The 22,623-nt window shown below is 40.6% G+C and overlaps 1 protein-coding gene and 1 pseudogene across 2 annotated transcripts in view; both read left to right on the top strand.

The window, feature by feature from the left end:
- LHFPL6 (LHFPL tetraspan subfamily member 6) overlaps positions 1–22,623 on the top strand; it is a 234,499-nt gene that overhangs the window by 21,677 nt on the left and 190,199 nt on the right. The window lies entirely within an intron of this gene.
- LOC102442928 overlaps positions 18,084–22,623 on the top strand; it is a 55,442-nt pseudogene continuing 50,902 nt past the window's right edge.

A 22,623-nucleotide genomic window follows, 5' to 3' on the forward strand; every position in this document is an offset into this window, starting at 1 on the left:
CACTGCCCTCCCCTGCAGGCCTGGTTGCCCCTAACTGCTCTCCCCTGCAGGCCTGGTCCCCCCCAACTGCCCTCCCCTGCTGGTCTGTTCACTCCCAACTGCCCTCCCCTGCTGGTCTGTTCACCCCCAACTGCCCTCCCCTGCTGGCCTGATTGCCCACAACTGCCCCCCCTGCTGGCCTGATCGCCCACAACTGCCCTTCCCTGCTGGCCATCTTGTGGTGGCCATCTTGTGATGATATGGGGGTGACCATCTTGTGACAACATGGGGTGGTCATTTTGTGATGACATGGGGATGGCCATTTTGTGGCGGCCATCTTGTGATGACATGGGGGCGGCCATCTTGTGAGGGTGTGACAGTCACCTAGGCTTTTATTAGTATAGATATATCTATATCTATATCTGTGTATGTGTGTGTGTGTGTATATATGTGTGTGTGTGTGTGTATATACATATATACATAAATACATATATATGTGTGTGTGTGTGTGTGTATATGTATATATATATATATATATATATATATATATATATATATATATGGATCGGGCTCCAGCTCATGCCCCCAGCCTTGCAGCCCCACCTGACACCCCGCCTTGGCCTGACGCCGCCCCCTCACCTGCTCCACCATCTCACCTGCAGAGCGATCGATTGGGGCTGGGCCCCCTGCCCAGCTCCCTCAGTGCCTTGGGGCAGGGCAGCGACCCCACCCCTCCCATTTCTCTGCATCCCCCCTTCGCTGCCACTGGTTGCCATCTGTGGGGCAATTGGGCCCCTGCTCGCACCTGCCTTGGCCTGGCACCGCTCGCTCACCTGCTCCACCATCCCGCCATGGTCCCACTCTCCTTGGGGCCCATCGGGGCTGGCAGCACCTTCACTGCCACCCGCTGCCAGCGTCACATCGCCGACTCCTGCCATGTTCCGCACCGCCCCCTGGTAGTCAGCGCATGTCATAGTGAGCAGTTGAACTCCTGGTCTCCCACTCAAATGACCGCACAAGGGGACAATTTGCATATTAGGCTTTTATTATATAGGATGTCTTTGAAAGCCTTCATATGAAAGTATTACTTCATTTACTCTTAAAAAGACATGGCTCTTGCCCTAGCCAGTTTTGCTTAGTGGTTAGAGCGTTGGCCTGTGAACTGAAAGGTCCAAGGTTTGATTCCGGTCAAGGGCACATGCTTAGGTTGTGGGCTCAATCCTCAGTGCGGGGCTTGTAGGAGGCAGCCAATCAATGATTCTCTCTCATCATTGATGTTTCTATCTCTCTCTCCCTCTTCCTTCCTCTCTGAAATCAACAAAAACATATTTTTAAAAAAAGAAGACATGGCTTTAAATCTTGACACTTTTTTTTTTAACCATTTAGCTGTACTGATTGGAAGTCAAGCTCTTAGCTACATATAACTTAATCATCAATTCTAAACCTCCTTGGATAGTGCCCATTGCTTAATAGCTACTATGCTGATCAGGATTATGGAGGAGTTTGCACTTTGCAGGAGTATGTCTTATTTTTCTGGAATAAATTACCAGAAAAATTGAGGTAGGAAAAAAATCATTTTGCATGATGTTAACTAACACAAAGGTACCTTGGGGAAGGAAGAGTCTAGACATGACCATGTAGTGAAAAGGCAGAGGTGTGAAGGATATATAGCTTAACCTTTTTTTTTTTTTTTTTTTTTGGTTTTCATGCCTAAAGATGGCATTTTATTTTGATCACTTAGTGAAAGAAAGTCAGGTCATTTATCTCATCTACCCACCGGTGGCTTCCTGATTACTTCTGTAGGCACCATTGAAAATTCAATTTGGCCTGTGCCCTTGGTGCTCAGTAGGTTTCATTAAATCACTCAGCAGTGAGCTCTTCTCTGTGCAGGACTGTTTAATGCATATTTGACTTCAGTGTAATTTCAGACAATTGTGCTTTGTGTGGAGTGGTTTTACCATAATAATCTTTTAGTCCAGTTAAGGCAGATCTGGAAATTTGAATCTGGTGAAATTTTAAGATGGTGGAAAATATTGGACAGGGGAAATGTTTTTATTCCTTTCTACTTTCTCTATTTAGCTTGTTAGGCTTGTAAATTGTGGCGTATTGTTTTGTAGCATTACTTAAAACATAAGATTAGAATAACAACAGGTTTTTCCACATGGGATGCTTCATAATTTTACATGCATTCAGATTCCAGAAAAAAATGTTTCTATAAGACTAAATAAAATAAAAATGTCAGCAATTTTTTCTTATGTTACCAAATCTTCAAGTACTGCCTTCTGTTGAGGGGTCCTGAAACTACGGCCCGCAGACCACATGCAAATACAAATATTATATTTGTTCCCGTTTTGTTTTTTTACTTCAAAATAAGTTATGTGCAGTGTGCATAGGAATTTGTTCATAGTTTTTTTTTAAACTATAGTCCGGCCCTCCAACGGTCTGAGGGACAGTGAACTGGCCCCATTTAAAAAGTTTGAGGACCCCTGCTTCTGTTCATGTGTTGTGTTCACATTATTCTTTGGCATGTTCATTGTGTAAAGCAAGTGAACACAAGATCTGGACAACAAGGTTGAATTATACCACTCAGCAGCTTCATGGCCCTGTTTCCAAACTCAAGGGGTTTGCTGCTTGGGGTGTACTATTCAAGAATGACAGGTGGTTGTCACAGGTAGTTTATTTACTTTCAACAAATAAAGGAGACGGATTCATATTCAAAGCTTTGGCTCCCTGAAGGGAGGCTTAGCTATTGCTTATATACACTAATCAATTACATGTTGATTTTCTTTTTTGCAGTTGACTACATTTATCCAGTTTGTCAAACTTAATCTGTTTATAGATTGTCTGCAAAATGTTGTGCTACATTTTAATGTTTAGCAAGAATAGCAACTAGTAAAAATGGGCCAGACCTTGAGACTCTTGTCCTATCTAACAGTCCTGGGAAAGGTACTGGCGCCCAGCTTCAGTTTTCATTTAATACTAATAGTGATACTAACTCACTGGGTTTTCGTGAAGTTTGAATATGTGTAAGTCATGTAATATCAGACCTCGTAAGCCAGATTCCCAATGAATGGTAGCTATTACTAATAATTCCTTTGACTTAAATTTTTAAACTTAACTTAAAAAGTTTATATGCTTCATTCATTACACAGATACTTATGGAATCCCTATCTGTGCTAGACAACATTCCAGATATTAGGGATAAAGAAGTGAATAGGAGCAGGCTAAGACCTACAGAGAACTATCAGGAAAGAACTTTGGTTATACTTCCATCTACATTTAGTTTGCTATTACAACCTACTGCATTTCCCCAACCAATTTTTGAACCAGTAATATTCTTACCTGCAGGTATGTTATGAACTATATGTGACTGCCATAGATCATAATTTGAGGCACAATATAGATATCTGTATAGATATCCTCAACATCTGAACAAGTGGGTTTCTTTTTTAGCATGTACCCCATATTGTGGTTTTCTTCATTAGGGTGTGTGTTTCTTTTATATCACCTTAGGTTTTGTGAGTTTTTCTCCTTTAACCCTCCATTTCTTCTTCCATACAATCCCATGTATTTGTAGTTTGATTACTACTTGTCTATATTTTTAAAAATTTTTTATTGATTTTTTACAGAAAAGGAAGGGAGAGGATAGAAAGTTAGAAACATGGATGAGAGAGAAACATTGATTAGCTGCCTCCCTGCACACCCCCTACTGGAGATGTGCCCACAACCCAAGGTACATGCCCTTGATGGGAATTGAACCTGAGACCCTTCAGTCCACAGGCTGACACTCTATCCACTGAGCCAAACCGGTCAGGGCTTGTCTATATTTTTATCCCTTATGAGTAACAACAGAGGCCTATTGAAAGTAAAATTAGTTCTTTAGAGTTCAAGTCAACTAATGTCAGCTACTTTTAACATAGCATTTTATAATATACAACACACTTTTGTACACATTTTCTCAATCTTAAAATCCTGCTGCAGCTTTGAGCTCAAAACTGTGATAGGTACTATGGGAGACAAAAGAAGTAAATATAATACAGGGTTGTGACCTCAAGCAGTTTATAAATTCATGGCTTTGGTCACTAGGCTTGCCTCAGAAAGATGTACTTGTTGTTCTCCCTCCCCCCACCCCCAACCCCCCCTCAAAAAAAGCTTCAATATTGTGTTATATAGCTAGATTGCTATTTTATCTTCACAAAATGAACCTTGCCAGTGATATTTGCAGATGTATGTTGAGGTGATATTTTCTAAGATTAGAGCTCAATTCAGGGCTTTTGGAGCTCTGGTTTCTGATCCTCAGGGGAATTGAGCAAAATAAAACGAAAATACCTTTGATGGTTATATATAATTCTTTTAAAAATGTACCAGGTATATTGTAAGAGAAAGATAAAATGTATTTTGAAATGGAGATAGAAATGGGGCAGAAGAATGTGCTATAAAACAACACATTATCTATAATATAATATGCTAATTAGACTGGACGTCCTTCCGGATGACCCAGACGATGCCGGGGCTGCAAGGGAAGCCTGGGTCCTGGGTGCCAGAGGGAAGCCAGTCCTGGCAGCCGGGGGAAGGAAGGCCTACTCTTGCACAAATCTCATGCCTCTAGTTTTGATATGAGGTTGAATCGTGTAGAATGATGAGAAATTTTGTTGTTTTGAATATACTGTGAGAAAGTTAATGTAATATCCCCTATAATAAAGAGGTAATACGTAAATTGACCATCACTCCAACACATAAGATGGCCGCCCCCATGTGGTCAAAGATGGCCAGCAGGGGAGGGCAGTTGTGGGCGACCAGGCCTGCAGGGGAGGGCAGTTAGGGGTGACTAGGCCTGCAGGGCAGCAGTTAGGCATCGATCAAGTTGGCAGGGGAGTGCTTAGGGGGTGATCAGGCTGGCAGGCAGACGAGGTTAGGGGCAGTTAGGTAGGCAGGCAGGCGAGCGGTTAGGAGCCAGCAGTCCTGGATTATGAGAAGGATGTCCGACTGCCCTCAGGGGGTCCTAGATTGGAGAGGGTGCAGGCTGGGTTGAGGGACACACACACACCCTGTGCACAAATTTCATGCACCAGGCCTCTAGTGTAACTATATAATTGAAACATACTACTACAATGCTCATGATCTCTGAGTGCATCATTAAAAAAAACAATTGGCATTAAATATTGTTCTCATTCAGTGTCGTGGTGTACTATATTTCAAATGGCTTAGAAGGCCTGTGCTAGGTAGTGAATGTCTATCATTTGTCTGGGCTCTCTTCCTGCCCACCTGCCTTCCTCCATAACATGTTGCCTTCAGAGTAATCTTTTTGTCAGTGATGATGGCTCTTCATGGCTCTCCAAATACCTTGGTTACTCCCTGTGTTATATAAACCTTCTGCACTGTGCTCCTAAGTTCCACTTGTCATATTGTCATCCACTGACATCCTTCCTGGGCATTCCACTGGGGCCAAGCTGAGGTTTTGTTTGTTTGTTTTGTTTTTAATTTTTATTGTTGAGAGTATTACAGATGTCCCCCCCCCCCTACCTTCCCCCCATTGCCCTTCTCCACCTGGTTCCCACTGCACCCCAGATTTCTATCACACTATTGTCTGTGTCCATGGCCTATGCATATCTATACTAATAATAGACAAATATGTAAATTGACCATCCTTTTGTGATGCCCACAGCTAATCAGGAGTGAGTATGCAAATTAACCCTACAAAGATGGCGGGCCTGTGGGCAGTGCACATGCGCGCAGGCACGGAGTAGCCAGGGGCAGACGTTCCTGCCCCCAGCTGCTCGGGAAGAGCCCAAGTCCGGGGGGGGGGGGGGGGGGGTGGGCAGGGCAGAAACACCCACTGTGTTGCTATGGTGATGCGGAGGGTATTCCCGCCCCCTAGCCGCTCTGGGCCTACGTGCGCAAGCACTGAGCAGCCAGGATCCCTGGGATGCCACTGGAGTGTCTGGTCCTGACAGCTCGGCCTAGGGGTTGCTGAAGTTCCCATTCTTTTCGTTTCCTGCAGCCCGTGGCCCAGAAGCGAAAACCAAGAGTGCGGGGAGCACCCAAGAATTCTGGGAATCATAGTTCTTGTGGCAGCCCTGGACCTAAAGTGGAAGCCCAGAGTGCGGGGAGCACCAGGAATGCTGGGAATCATAGTTCTGGTGGCAGACGCATTGCGGGATCTCCTAGACCAGTGATGGCGAACCTATGACACACATGTCAGAGGTGACACGCATATAAGATCTCATTTTTTTGGTTGATTTTTCTTTGTTAAATGGCATTTAAATATATAAAATAAATATCAAAAATATAAATCTTTGTTTTACTATGGTTACAAATATCAAAAAATTTCTATATGTGACACGGCACCAGAGTTAAGTTAGGGGTTTTCAAAATGCTGACACACCAAGCTCAAAAGGTTCACCATCACTGTCCTAGACACTAGAGCAAAGTGAGCCTGGAGCAAGTTACTGTTGCGGGTGGGGGATGGAGGGAAAGCAAAGGTGAGAGACATAAGTAAAGTCAGAGTGTCGAGGAAAAATTAAAGGGATGATATCCTGCAACTTCTAGGAAATCTCCACCAATGGAGCAAAGAAAAAAAAAAGACCTCTACTATTCTGTGAGCACAAAACCAAACTGGGTTGGGGTCTCAGACAATTCACTCATATGATTGCAAAGACAGACAGAAACTCCCGGATTGGAGAGGGCTCCCCTGAGGGCTCCCAGATTGGAGCAGGCGCAGGTCAGGCTGAGGGACCCACCCCCATGCATGAATTTTGTGCATCGGGCCCCTAGTATGCATATAAGTTCTTTGGTTAATCTCTTCCCATACCCTCCTCCCCTGTTCCCTCTGAGAGTCATCAAGTCTGTTCTATGTTTCCTTGCATCTGGAACTATTTTGTCAGTTTATTTTTATGTTTCTTGTGCACTCTCTACACAACCCCACTTTTATGCCTTTGCTGAAACTATTCCCCTTCACCTTTCTCTTCCCCTTCTTAAAGGATCCAAATCTACTTACCTTTCAAGGCCTGATATGAACGTTGACTTCTCCATGAAGTCTTCTATGATTGCACAGCTTGAAGGAACCCTACCTTTTCTGAGTTTCCTTTGAACTTTATCAACTTTACCAATTTTTTTTTCTTCTGGTGAGGTCTGGTGGAGGCAGCACTATCTACCATGTATGATTGTCATAGCACCTGCTATAATGTCCCAGAACACTATGTACTTATCACAATTTTTACATTTATTTGACTGATGATTTGCTTAGAACCATTCTGGAAAATTTTAAATCCAGGTATTCTCCTGTGCAAGATATTTTTTGTTGTTTTGTTACTCCAGGATTACAGGATATTTTTTCCATTGATTCTTAGAAAGAGTGGAAGGGAGGGGAGAGGAGTGGAGAGAGAGAGAGAGAGAGAGAGAGAGAGAAGGGAGAAACATCGATGAGAGAGAGACACATCAATTGGTTACTTTCCCCACGTGCCCCAACATACATCCCAGGTATATTCCCTTGACTGAGGATCAAACCTATGACCCTTTAGTGGGTGGGCTGATGCTCTAACCACTTAGCAACACAGGCCAGGGCATCATCTGTGCAATATATTAATCTGGAGTCCATGGAATGCTTGGCTTATGTTCTCTATGTGACACTGTTAATTAGCCTTTCTTTTGGCTAGGTCACTTCTTGTGTTCAGTACTCTCAGACCTCATAGCAAAATACAGATTCTATGAAATTTTCTGTAATAGATGCCAATAGCCCTATGCTTGAAATAAAGATCTGTTTATAACTTTTTCTTTTTTAAAAAAATCTTTATTTTTGAGATTATTACAGATGTCCCTCTTTTTGCCCCCCATAGCTCCCCTCCACCCAGTTTCCACCCCACCCCAGGCCCTCACCACCCTATTGTCTGTGTCCATAGGTAATGCATATAAGATCTATGTTTAATCTCTTCCCATCCCCCAACCCCCTTCCCTCTGAGAATTGTCAGTCTGTTCCATTTCCATAGCCCCGATTCTATTCCATTTACCAGTTTATTCTGTTAATCAGATTTTTTATTCATTTGATTTTTAGATTCAATTGTTGAAAGATATGTATTTGTTGCCACTTTGTTGTTCATATTTTTTATCTTTATCTTTTTCTTCTTCCTCTTCTTAAAGAATACCCTTCAGCATTTCCTATAATACTGGTTTGGCAGTGACGAACTCTTTTAGCTTTTTCTTATCTGTGAAGCTCTTTATCTGACCTTCAATTCTAAATGATAGCATTGCTGGGTAGAGTAATCTTGGTTGTAGATCCTTGCTATTCATCATTTTGAATATTTCTTGCCACTCCTTTATGGCCTGCATAGTTTCTTTTGAGAAATCAGCTGACAGTTTTATGGGAGGTCCCTTGTCGGTAACTAACTGTCTTTCTCTTGCTGCTTTTAAGATTCTCTCTTTGTCTTTTGCCCTTGGCATTTTAATTATGATGTGTCTTGATGTGGTCCTCTTTGGATTCCTCTTGTTTGGGGATCTCTGTGCTTCCTGGACTTGGAAGTCTATTTCTTTCACCAGGTAGGGGAAGTTTTCTGTCATTATTTCTTCAAGTAGGTTTTCAATATCTTGCTCTCTCTCTTATTCTTCTGGCACCCTCATAATGCAAATGTTGGTATGCTTGAAGTTAGCCCAGAGGTTCCTTACACTATGTTCATATTTTTGGATTCTTTTTTCTTTTTGCTTTTCTGGTTGGGTGTTGTTTTCTTCCTCATATTTCAAAATCGTTGATTTGATTCTCGGGATCCTCTAGTCTACTGTTGAATCCCTGTATATTATTCTTTATTTCAGTCAGTGTATACTTAATTTCTGACTGGTCTTTTTCCATTTTTTTGTCATTCTTACTAAGATCCTTGAAAGTATCTCTAAGTCCCTTGGAGGTTTCTAGAAGATTCTTTAGTAACTTCATAACTGTGGTTTTGAACTCTATATCCATTAGTTTGCTTTCTTCCATTTCTTTCATTTGTGACATGTTTCTTTGTCTCTGCATTTTGGCTGCTTCCCTGTGTTTGTTTCTATGTATTGGGTAGAATTTCTAAGTCTCCTTGAGTTGATAGAATGGCCTAGTCTAGTAGGTGTTCTAGGGCCCAGTGGCTCAGCCTCCCCATTCATCTGAGGTGGACACACTAGGTGCACCCCTTAGTGGGCTGTGTGTACAGTCTTGTTGTAGTTGGGCCTTGATTGCTATTGGTGTCATTGGGAGTAATTGACTTCCAGGCCAATTGGCTGTGGGAACCAGCTGCAACTACAGTGGGAGAGCTACTGTGCAGGGGACACCCCTATGGAGCAGGACTTGGTTCAGTGGGGTTTTGGTGCTCACTAAGTCTTCCCTTTGAGTGTGTCACTTATGGATGTGGAGAGTTATAATCTGGTATGGTTTCACTCTGACCACTGGGTCTTGGGTCTCCAGGGAGGTGCCAAGTCACCCACTGCCTGGGGCCACCCAGGAAGAGCTACAGAGAGATCTGCAGATTCCTCCTCTTTAGTCAGGTTTGGAAGTGCCCAGATGAGGCCCAGCTGTTAAGCAAGGCAGGCTGGTGCTGGTGCCGGGTCTTGGGCCTTTATTGATAGGTTTGGGGCTCCCTGACCCAGCTGCAGCTTGTTTGACAGGTTTTAGCCTGAGCAAGGATAGGCCATTCATATGCAAAAGCCTCTGCACACAGCTTGGGTTGGGTTGTAAATTGGGTGGGGTGGGGTCTCAGGGAATCACAAGGATGGAGCAAACAGAAATGGCTGCCTGTCAGCCCTTCAACTGAGGAGGTCCCAGCATGGGAACAATGACCACTGTGAGCATCTCCACCTGGAAGAAAGCCACACCAGAGTTCCTTCCCCGTTGCCAGACAATCCAGTTCTTCCTCCCTTGTACGTGTCATGGTCCCCAGAGCCTCGCCCAGCACTGGAGCTCAGAGGAAGTAGGAACTTGTAAGTTTTCAGTCTTTTAAGAGGAGCAGCTGGGTCTCCAGCAGACTCTGTTTCTCTGAGCCCCAATTCCCACTCGTTTTTACAGCCCGTAGTTCATACTGCCCATAGGGACTTCTCTCCCCAGCTTTAGGACCCTGGGCTGGGCATCTGATGTGGGGCTGGGACCCCTTGCTCCTCGAGGTGGCCTCTGCAGAGGCGATATCCCTCCCGATTAAAAAAGAGGCACATGTAGTGCCAGATCAGCCTTTTCTATGCCTCCGCACCTCCTGCCAGTCTCAGTGTGCTTTCTTCTTTACTTCTCTAGTTGTAGGACTTCTATTTAGTCAGCTTTCCAGTGGTTCTGGATGATGGTTGATCTGTATTTTAGTTGCAATTTTGATGTGGTTGTGGGAGGTGGCGAGTACAGGCATTTGCCTACGCTGCCATCTTGTTCCTTCTCAAAATAAAGATCTGTTTAAATATACATATTTCTGATCAGTTAATTTCTAAAAGGTATCTTCTTTACCTGTTCCCATTTTAGTTACATTCAGACCAGTGGACAGCACTGAAATTGTCAATGCTACCATGACAGAGTTCACAGCTATTACTTCATGTTGATTCAGTCATTTTTGTCACGGGTCTTTAGTATGGTGCTTTTGTCCTGTGACTCCCCAATGATTGATTCAGCCATTTACTTCAGATAAAACTTAAGTTGGTTGCTATTTTCCTGAAAAGGAAAAAGAGGAATTGTCAGTGATATTGGTTGAGACATCCTGCCAGTGGGTATTTTAAAAGTGGTGAATGTACTGAGAATTCTCTTCAATTCATTCTTTGTTGATAAAGAGCCTTTCTTATTTGTCAAGCTGCCAGGACATTCTTGCTAAAATATTAGCAAATTTAACCACCAATATTGAGGTTGTTAGAAGGAGACCCATAAGCCATCAGTTAAAGCAGATATTGCTATGTTCACTAGGGCCACCATGCCAGACTCTTTCTGGTAGATGGTCACAGTCCTTATCATGGGACAGTACCTCTTGGGGTATGTAGGACTTGATACTTTTGAAACAAGTGGAACACTTGAGTGCGTGGGCATTGAGTTTCCTTCCTTTAACTTGTGTTGGAAGTACTTGTGCTCCTTTCCAAAATGCTAACTTTTTCCAATTTGTAAAATGATTTTCTAAAACTGTGAACTATAATTGGCCCTCAAGTATTGGCTCTCTCAATTTCGCTTGGAGGAGCACTGCTTTGTTACTCAGCAAGTAGCATGGAGGAGAGAAGGGGAAGGAGGAAGATTAAGAAGAGCAGCAAAGTTGGGTATATTTGTTCAATTTAGTAATATATCCTTTTTAACTGCCATGTGGAATTTTTGTTTAAAGTTTTAAAGGTCAGCTTAGAATTAAAATATTTTTTTCTATTTAAAGGCTATTTTTCACTATTTTGTTTATTTCTTCAGTCTGTTAACAGCATGAGGATAATGAATATATCTATCTTAGAGTTTCTCACATTTTTAGCATGCAGTCGGTATCAACAAATAGCCATTTAATGAATGGATAAATGAATTCTATTCTGCTAATAAAAAGATAAGGACAATAGATTGATAATGGTCACACCTCTCAAGCAGGACTGGTGACATAATTTTGGGGGTCCAATGCAAAAGAAAAATGCAGGACCCTGTGTTCAATAATTTCAGAGGTGGCAGCAGAGCATTGAAACCAAGTGTGACCCTGTGAGGGTCACATCATGAAGCTGCCCTGGTCTAATGCAGAAAGGAGCCAGAGGTTTGATTTCCCATTCTACTTATTTTTGCTTGCGAATTAAACATATTTTATTATTTTGTTTCTAATTAATAGTATGAATGCTTGCTTCTTTCAGTTCCTAATGAAATAGGGAGAACAAATACTTAATACTAGTACCTGTCACACCAAAAATTTGAACTGATGTTTAATTTACCATCTTTGAAGTCAGTCTGTGCCAGTTTTCTTAGCATAATATTTATTTATTTTAAATTTTATTTTATTTTTCCCCATCACCATATATTCCCTCTATACCCTCTTCCACCCCCAGCCATCCCCCTCCACCCCCACAATCACAACACTGTTGTCCATGAGTTCTCTGTTTTCTTTTTTGCTAACACTCCCTCCCCGCAGCTGTCTTCCTGCTCTCTGTTTATGAGTCTGTCTCTATTTTGCTTGGAGTTCAGTTTTTTCATTAAATTCTACATATGAGTGAAATCATATTGTACTTGTCTTTCTCTGACTGGCTTATGTTCTCCAGGTCCATCCATCTTAGCAGAAAACTTAAAGGAGTAAACTCTACCAACCTAAGCAATCTATTCTCATCCACAATACTGTATTTTACTGACTTAGTGCTGCATTAGTAAATGATTTGACCCAAATTTAGTCTGTATGAACTCTGGTAAAACTCACTGAAAAATTAGCTTATTCCTCTAGCTTTGAATTCTTTCTTTGCCTGTGGCTTTATGACCTGGTGGCTCAGAGACCACTTGACTGTGGCTGACTTAGAGGGAAGAAATTAATGGTCAGTAACTGAAGTCTCCCACAAATCCTCCTGTTTAAAAGAAAGATAAGTTTTTCTACCAGTTTTTGATGGCTTGGGTACATAAGCTCACAAGGTTAAGGTTTGGCTATTGGTGTAGTAGTTGAGGATTAAAGTGGATGGTGATGATCAAAGCCAGCAGTGGGTACATTGGACAAGAAGACAGAAAGAGTGAAGGAGACAAAGACAGCCAAAATGAACAGAGGAAGATAAGTGGCTAAGCCTACCTTGTGTAGAAAATTGTATTGTGGTGTGTTTGCCTTTTCAAAAGCCACAAAAATTAGTTATAAAGCTTTTGCTTCTTAAAGAGAGATTTTGAGTAACAGGAAATGCACATAGTGTATATATCATTTATTGAACAAAGGACTTGAACCTCTAAATTAGGACTTCTTACTTCATACATTAATAGAAGATTGACATCTAGACCCTGCATTTGAGTGTGTACCTGTTAGGGTTGCCCAAGGAGGAATGCAGGAGACCAACGTGGTAAGGGATTATAAATTTATTAGATCATCTGGATACCAGATGGGCTGAGCCCCAAAATGGCGCCAGCACCCAAGGATGGGGAGTCACAGGTTTTTAAAGGACTCTAGGCGAGCTTTTTCTGGGTGGAGAATTCTCTGGGCATGTCCTAAGGGGAAAGATAATGGTTTTAGCAAGTGAAATGTGGTCTCAGCGAAAGGGAATGTCCATCGTGAAGTGGCCTAAAGGTTAGTTCCCAGCGGAGGAGTATCGATTCAATTATTTGATCAAACCTAACAGTACCCATTCTGGAAAGAAGTCTCAGACTTTCATCTGATTTCCAATGGGAACTATAATACACAAAGTTTAAATAAGCAAACAAACCATTATTACAACTCTGAGCCTTAGAAGAGTAACTCTTTTGATTGTTCTTAAATGTTTTATTTTATACGTAATTGTATTCAATTTTAGGCGACTTTCAAGGATTTCTTTGAAAGCTTGCCATTTTCCTATCTAATTGTTATTTATGTAGGATGCAAATACTAATCTACGCTAGGAATTCCTTGTCCTGTGGTATACCATTGTCCAGTTTACGTTTTTCCCCCCTGATTTAATTACTACATTTGTAAACTTTCACATATATGGTCACAAACATTGATTCTTCAGCTTATTTATCGTATGAGTCTTCTCTTGAAATTTCCTAAAAAGAACAAGTTTGGCTAAAATTTGGACTATGTAAAATGCTTTGTTTTTTTCCTTGTTTATACTTTCAATCAAATGGTTATGTGGCTGTACTAATGGGAATGAAGGATTCTTGTTTACTGAGTCTGATTGGATGAGAGGATAAAGAATGTAAACCATAAACTGCTGATAAAAGAAATAACAGGGTTCTCCCTACATTGAACATTCCTCTTCAAGAGATAGGTTAATTTGTTTTAGCCTACTTCTTTAAACCCTGAAAAGAAAAACAATAGTATGTGTCCCTGAGCGTGGACACACACACACACACACACACACACACACACACTGTTGTTACCAGACTGATAGTTGATATTACTTAAAATGGAACTGTCTTACATCTGATATGGCTTTAATCACAATTAAATCATTGTTGTCCACAAATGCTAATTGTGTGGCTATTTTCATGCTTAGCTCTTTGATTATCATTCTATCAGATAAGGTCCTACCCCCATCTCCTCTTTTCTTGAAATGTTTTTAATGAATCCTGGATATTTTAAATTATATAAATCTTCTCAGGTATGAAGGATTTCAGCTATTTAAATTTTGTGAGTGTGTGTTTTGGAATGTAAAAGAAATCATTGAGGGGAGTATAAATTTTCCTTGCTTCAAGTTCCTAAAGCTTTCCAAGAACATGTGAGGGAATGCAAGAGTCAAAACAAAGAACGATTTGCTTATTTTTATTGCTGAGAGTTTGATGCAACTTTGGCTTTTGTGTTCAGTTCCAAAAGAAGAGTTGGCAAATATAGTATGAACAACATGGCGTTTTGGTGAAGGAGGGTTTAGAGTCAGAGCCCTATTTTAGGTTTTAATCCTTAGCCCAGGGGTGGGCAACCCCTGGCACGCGTGCCAAACATGGCACGCCAGTAACTTTTGCTGGCACGTGAAACCCTCTCTTATAATCTTCCATTTACAATTTTTTTCTTAATATCGACTTTTTTATTTTTCAGATAAATTCAGTGTAGGTGCATCTTAGATAAATAAATAATTTTACGTAACAAGTGATCTTAAAGACCAAGACATGGATTGACGAGAGAGGGGAAGAGCAATTTCTATGCCTCTGCCTTAACTCTCCCTGCCTTCCTAGATCTGACCAGTGTTTTGATTTCATCCACATACGCTTGTGAATCTGTGTTCTCAGTGATGAATTTTGTTAAGTCTCGTAATAGGAGTAGCCTGACGGATGAAAGTAGTAGCTCGTGCATATCTCTGAAGATCACGAAATAGAAACTTGATGTAAAATCTCTGTCATCAGTGATGCAGCAGCAAAAATCCCACTGATAATATCAAACAGAGTCATAAAGTTTTCTGTCGGACTATCAGTGTACATGTATACATTAAAAAATAAATGTATTTTTCATCATCATATACTGTATTTTTGTTGCTCAAATGAATTTTATTATTTCTTCAAGGTTCTTCACATACGTACACCTTAAGAGATATCAAGTAGGCGTAACATGTTCTCAAAAAATTAGTGTTGGCATGCAGAAGAATTTTGAGTCAGAGATTTTGCTGGTTTTGGCACGCACTCACAAAAAGGTTGCCCACCCCTGCCTTAGCCTCTACTATTTAACCTTGTGAGCTTAACCTTAAGGAACTTGGACTTTCATTTGATATGATGAGGAGACGTTGAAGCGTTTAAATATTGCAAAGTTATTGCTGTATTTGTTTTTTAGGTAGACCACCTTTACTAGAATAGATTTATACAGAGATATGATTCAGGGTACGAGATCATAATGAGATTAGATCCATTTGGGTCAGAAAAGATGAGGGCACAACTAAAGCACCAATTGAAGTGGAGAAGAGGACTTAGATTTGAATCTAGGTAGGATTTCAATCATCAGAATAAGTCTGTGGTCATGTCACCAATTAAAATAAGGAATTTAGGGGTAAAGATACTGAAGGATTGATGACTTCAGTTTTGAACACTGCTGAGTTGTCAAAGTTCTGTCTTGCAAGCAGTCAGATATGTGATGGTCATGTTTGAAGGAGACATAGCCTGGCAAGACATAAATTTTGTACTTGTCAGTAAATGGTGATATTAAAGCTCTGTGAGTGAATGAGGTCATTCAAAAAGCATGTAGAAGCCAGTAGACCATTAAGCATAATATATGCCAAACTTGTAAGATATACAAACATGACTTTGCAAGAGTCCAGAAAAAGGAAAGATAAAAATAATTTTTAAAAAGTGGAAAGGATGAAGAAAAGTTTAAAGGTAACAGATGTGATGGGCCTTTGAAGGTGAGGAGAATTTTATTAATGGAAGAAAATTAAAATAATAATATAATTAATGTAAAATATTAAAGATGGCTTCCAGGAAAAGGGAAAAGAATCTGCAAAGGTGAAAAATCCTGGGTGTGTTTACCAAACTACACATAATAAAATTTTGCTGGAGTGATGTATACAAAGGAATAAAGAAAGATTAAACTTACCTGGCCAGTGTGGCTCAGTGGTTGAGCATCCTATAAACCAGGAAGTCATGGTTCGATTCCTGGTCAGGACACATGCCTGGGTTGTAGGTTCAATCCCCCAGTAGGAGGCATGCAAGAGGCAACGGATCAATGGTTCTTTCTCATCATTGATGTTTCTAGTTTTCCCTCTCACTTCCTCTCTGAAATCAATAAAAATAAATTTAAAAAATTAAGCTTGAAGGCTAAATTGGAGCCAGAACCTGCACATATGGGTTTTCATTATGACATTATTCTTTTTCTATGTAGATATTTTATAAATTTACAGAATTTTAAAGGGAAAGATACATAAGAGTATGTTTATCTCTCATCATTCTAGGCCATCTCCCTTCTAGACAGTCAGAACCACCCTGTGCTTGAACAGGTGACTTCTGGAAGTTGTCTCATCTATTTTACAAACTTTTTAATTGTTAACATTCTCATTACTACATTATTTAAGCTTGTATTTTCTTCTAACTTCTGTTGTTTCTAGTTGGGCCCTCTGTATATACCAAAGATTAAGACATTACTTTATTAATAGCACCCTTTAGTGATAATTTTTCAATCAGGTTTGAATCCACTTTACCATCTTGCCTTCCAATCTACATTTTTCAATTTTTACCATAAAGAACATTAATATTTGTCAAATATCTTGCAAAAATCAAGACACATTATGCCTGTAGCTTTTTGCTAACTTATCAAACCTAACCATGAGGTGAGTTTAATATAGTTTATCTTAGTGATATAGCTCTGCTTTCTGGTAATCTCCTTCCTCTTGTGTAAGAGCTAATGATACATTGGTGAGCAAAACAGACATGATCTTTGCTCTCATAGATCTTACTCTCTTAGGGTTTTAAATTTTCAAGCAGTAAGGAAAACCAGCATGGAAAATGTTTTCAAGCATCAATGAAAAGGATAACTGCTAAGATTGAGGAGACTGAGTGAGAGTTCAATAGAAAACCCTCTCTGTTTGTTGAATCATCCATCGTTTCTTGATCTCCAGAACTGAGGTCACTGGATAAGGTCAACTCAGATTCTGGTCTGCTCTTGGGAAGCAAAGCAAGAGCCCTTTCACGGAGGCTGTGTTGGCCTCTACCTAAACTTTATAGGGTGAACAGTATTTAGGGAAAGGGTGGAAGCCAGAGCCTGGAGCTTGAGGTGGGCAGGAAGGAGTTTTGACTTAATGGAATCATGCAGTGGGAAAGTGAAATACAAAATATGAAAACAAGGTCATAGCACTTTCCAAATTTAATTCTAGGATAATTTACTTTAGTTTCTAGGATGAAATACTCTATTTACAGAATTGTGAGAAAGCAACATAGCTTTTGGAAATTATTTGGATTTGCTTTTTGTATTTATATGAGCAGCTATGCATGGTGCTTTGCTCTTGTTATATAGTGTTTTTACATTTTTCTAAAGTGAATTGAAATTGATACATAAACATTTTGAGAATTGAGCCAGTGGGTTATTGCCATGAGTAAACGAAGCAACTGTGTCCTAAAGTACCATGCTAATTCACCCAATGTTCATACACCACAAAAGGATGTTTTTCCCGCCGAAGTTTATGTTGTATATCCTATTCGGGGTTTTGGATAGGCTGTGTCAGTTTTGTATTGCTTTTCTTTCAAAACTTCACAAGACACAAAATTTCCCATTCTCAAAAAAAAAAAAAAAGGACAGAAAGGGTGTTTGTTTGGGGCAATGGGCGCATAATGCAGTGTGCAGATGATGTTTTACTGAGTTGTACACTTGAACCTGTATGGTTTGTTGCGGATTGGGGTTACTGGCTGGGACCTCGGTTCTTTTTGTTGATGCAGAAAAGATTTTAAGTTCAATGAAAATGAAAGTAAAGGAAAGAAAGAAAGGAAGGAAGGAAGGAAGGAAGGAAGGAAGGAAGGAAGAAGAGGAAGAGGAAGAAGAAGAAGAAGAGGAGGAGGAGGAGGAGGAGGAGGAGGAGGAGGAGAGGAGAAGGAGTAGGAGAAGCAGGAGATGGAGAAGGAGGAGAAGGAGAAGGAGAAGGAGAACAAGGAGAGGAGTAGAGAAGAAGAGCAGAGAGAAGAAGAAGACGAAGAACAAGACGAAGAGGCAGAGGAAGAGCAGGAGGAAGAAGGAGACGTATAAGGGGACGAAGGAGAAGAGGAAGAGGAAGAGGAAGAAGAAGAAGAAGGAGAAGAAGGAGAAGAAGGAGAAGAAGGAGAAGAAGGAGAAGGAGAAGAAGGAGAAGGAGAAGAAGGAGAAGCAGGAGAAGGAGGAGAAGGAGGAGAAGGAGGAGAAGGAGGAGAAGAAGAGGAAGAAGAGGAAGAAGAAAGAAGAAAGAAGAAAAGAAGAAAGAAGAAGAAAAGAAAAGAAAAGAAAAGAAAAGAAAAGAAAAGAAAAGAAAAGAAAAGAAAAGAAAAAAGAAAATGGCTGGGCTGCTTACATTCCAACGAAGAGCTGGCCAGTGGAGAGAGACAGTGGTGGGGCTGCTGTCAGCTCACTGGGAATTCAGAGAAAAGGGGGCCTTGGGGCCAGGTTCAGGGGGCTAGCCCGGGATGAGCTGCAGCTGCTTATTGCTCCCCTGGTTGCAAGTCTCATGGGGTCCTTTAAGGGTTGGGGAATAACTGCCTGTGGGGGAAGGGAAGAGGAAAAGGAATGGCATGGGGATGCTCCTTGGAGTTAGGAGGGGAGAGAGAGAGAGAGAGAGAGAGAGAGAGAGAGAGAGAGAGAGAGATATCTAGAACTCCTGGGCTTAAAAGAGAGATTTTCTGGGTTGAGCCTTTCATTTGCATTCAGGGATGATTGACAGAAGCTATCTTTCTTCTGGGCACGCCCTTACCCATAATGCGTACAGAAAAACCCACAGGGGTGGAGGGGTCACAGTTGAAATGCAAATTTCATTACAATTAATCCAGGGCCCTAGTAAGGTCACATTGGCATTGAAGTCATGTTGTTTTCCTCTGAGCTTGTGCCAAAACTGGCTGGTCCTGAACCTGCCTGGTGGACTGCTGGCTGGGTTCGCCCATAGAGAGGAGGTCTGAAGGCAGTGTTGGCCCGTCCCTGTTCAGAACCCCAAGGCAGGCCTCACCCCAGCCGCTCAAGTCTAACTTCCTACCTAACAGTTTTGCGAACCAATATCACCCTAATAAATTCAATAATAATAATAATAATAATAATAATAAAAGATTTCCCATTCTCTGTTGTTACAAAAAATATAAAAATACATCCCACCCATTTCAAAAAACATATGGATGTCTGGAAGTTTTCTCTACCTTATGCTAGTTTCTTGTTCAAAATTTATTATTTTTTGGCTTTTACGATTTAATGCTGGCAAGAAAAAATAACTCTCAACAAAGTAACAAGAACTTTTAGTTCTTGTAGTGGAAAGAAAAGTTCTATTAATGAAGCATTCTCATTATTAAGGAATAGAAGTTGATAAATATTTTCCTGTAAAGGGCCAAATAGTAAATATTTTTGCTTTGTTAAAAGCACTCAACTCTGGCCGTAACCGGTTTGGCTCAGTGGATAGAGCGTCAGCCTGAGGACTGAAGGGTCCCAGGTTCGATTCTGGTCAAGGACATGTACCTTGGTTGTGGGCACATCCCCAGTAGGGGATGTGCAGGAGGCAGCTGACTGATGTTTCTCTCTCATTGATGTTTCTAACTCTCTATGCCTCTCCCTTCCTCTCTGTAAAAAATCAATAAAACATATTAAAAAGAAAAAAGCACTCAACTCTGTCTTTGGGGTGAGAAAAAAGCCATAAAAAATTTATAAATGAATGAGAGTGGCTGTGTTCCAATGAAACTTTATTTACAAAAACAAGCATCTGACAAGATTTGGTTTCTGGTCTGTTGTTTGCTGGCCCCAGTTCTAGAACAGGAGTTGTAAAACTATGGCACTTGGGCCAAATCTGACCTGAGACCTGTTCCTGTTTTTGTATGCCATAGAGCTAAAAATGGTTCTCATAGTTTTAAACAGTTCTTAAGGAGGAGGAGGAGGAGGAGGAGAAGGAGGAGGAGGAAGAGGAAGAAGAAGAAGCCGCCGCCTTTGCTGATAGCTCAGTGGTTAGAGTTTTGGCCCATGCACTGAAAGGTCTCGGGTTCGATGCAGGTCACAGGCACATACCTGGGTTGCAGGTTCAATCCCCAGTCCCTGTCAGGGTGTGTTCGGGAGGCAACCAATCAATGAGTCTCTCTTACATCGATGTTTCTCTTTCTTCTCCCACCCCCTTTCACTCTTTCTAAAAAATCAATGGAAATAATACCCTCTGCTAAGAATTAAAAAAGAGGGGAGGAGAGGGAAGGGTGGAGAGGAGGAAGAGAAGTGACAGAGACCTTAATGTGGCCACAAAGCCTAAAATATTTACTGTTTGGAGTTTTATGGAAAATGTCTAATGACCCTTACTCTAGAAGACTGTATAAACCAAAATTAATTTTAAACTGTAATAAAGAATAAATGTAAATTATTCTCTTATCTTGAAAAAATTTTAAGTGGAAATATAAAACACAATTATGTATTCCTTCTTACTTCTGTGCCTCAAGTTTGCATCTCCCAAACTTTATTTGTGACAGAGCATACTCTATCAATGTGACCTTTTCAATAATTGAAATGTTGTTCATTGCTAACAAAAATATATTAGTTAACATTTAAATCAGTGCTTACTATGTGAGAGGCACCATGATAAGTGCTTAACTTCCATCTTCATACAAGGATTCTAGGAGGTAGCTGTATTTATAAATTCTAGGTTTAAGGCTGAAGAGATCAAGATACAGAGAAGTTAACTAACTTGTCCATGGTAACAAAGCCAGTTAATGGCAGAAATTAAATTTGAACTCAGGTTTTGGACAACTTGTCCTCAAGTAGAGGTCACATTTAATTTTCCTGCAGTGCCTTTCAAAGTGAACTCTTATCTTATATTCATTAATCTCATAAACTTCTTGTAAATGATACTATAGATGACATATATTTAGAGTCATTGAGTCACTATTTCTGCTCTCTTTGGGTTTATTTTCTTAAAATGATACTTGAAGTATAGCCATTAGAAAAATCAGTTGCCTTAATAAAATATAAGGGAAAAGGAGGAGCTAGAAAATTAGCAGTCAAATGTTCATTTGTTCTTGTCTATAGATAAATACAATTTCCATCCTCTTCAGGTGGTGAGCAATTCCATTTGAAGACTTTCTCCTTTTTCTTTCTTGCCTTTCCAACTGTCACACATCGACACTTTGAGCTTGAAAAAGCTTATCTACACTAATAAAAGTGAAACATGCAAATTGGTGTCACTTCGCTACGCCCACCAGCCAATCAGAATGAGTATGCAAATTAACCCAACAAAAATGACAGTTAATTTGCATATGCAGGTGCGGAGCGAAGACTGAAGACTGAAGACAACTGAAGACTGAAGATGACTGAAGACTGAAGAGGCTTGGCCTCTCCGCTGCGGCCAGAGTGAAGGCCTAGGTCCCAGGTGCCGGAGGAAAACTGGTGCCGGCAGCCAGGGGAAGAAAGGCCTATTGCACGAATCTCTTCGTGCAACATGCCTCTAGTACTTGATATAAAAAGTATTTATAGTGTCTCAAGTTCCCAGAACCCCCTTTTGTATTTGTTTGTGTTTCAGGTATATTTTGGGGGTGTAATAAAAATTAAAAATTAAAAATTGAGTTAAAATATAAACAAAATGGCCTTATGGCTTTTCTATTGATTTGGATCATTTTGTTTGGCATCAAGCATTCTCATCACACATTTGTTATTCCTCACCATTACTCCGTGAGCTGGTTTGGGCCTGGCATCCTCACATACAGTGGGCTGGAACTCATTAGACCCGGGAGCCCCAGTGTTGGTGGTTCAGGCAATGAGTCAATAGGACTGGAATTTGTTCACTTCAGAGTGGTAATTCTTATGCAAATAGTTCTCAGATTTTCAAAAGAAGAGCTTATCAGCTTCATACTTTCAAGTTGACTCTGCCAGAAATTTACAAGAGTTTTTAACAGATTATATAGAATGCTCTTTTATAAAAATCAAATGTTCATTCAGAAATAAACCAATTAAGGCAGACTGAAAAAGCCCCCACCATTCCCACCAAAATCTCATTCAAACTACCTGTCACTTCTCTACTCTGATTCTTTAGTCATTTTCCCCTCATTCAGTAGCTTCTTTTCTGTTGTCTTGATACTTGTGCCAGCATTTTATCTTATTGTACCAACTACACAAATATAAAACCCACAACACCAAAATTAGAGTTGGAGCTTTATTTTGTAGCATTTACAAAATGGGTTTATCTTCCCCTTCGATATAGGATGAGCTGGATGGCAAGCTTATTTCAGGACTTGTTTTATTTTAAGCAATGGTATCTTTTTTTTTTTTAATCCTCAGCTGAGGATCTATTTATGATTGATTTGAGAGAGAGAAAGAGAGAGAGAGAGATGAGACAGAAAAATCTATTGATTGTCTCCCATACATGCCCTGACTAGAGATCAAACCCGCAACCTAGGTATATGTCCTGGCAAGAGAGATCAAACCTGCAAAGTTATTGGGGTACAGACACACCATCATG

This window comes from Myotis lucifugus, unplaced genomic scaffold (genome assembly GCF_000147115.1).
Source record: "Myotis lucifugus unplaced genomic scaffold, Myoluc2.0 scaffold_7, whole genome shotgun sequence".
NCBI lineage: Eukaryota > Metazoa > Chordata > Mammalia > Chiroptera > Vespertilionidae > Myotis > Myotis lucifugus.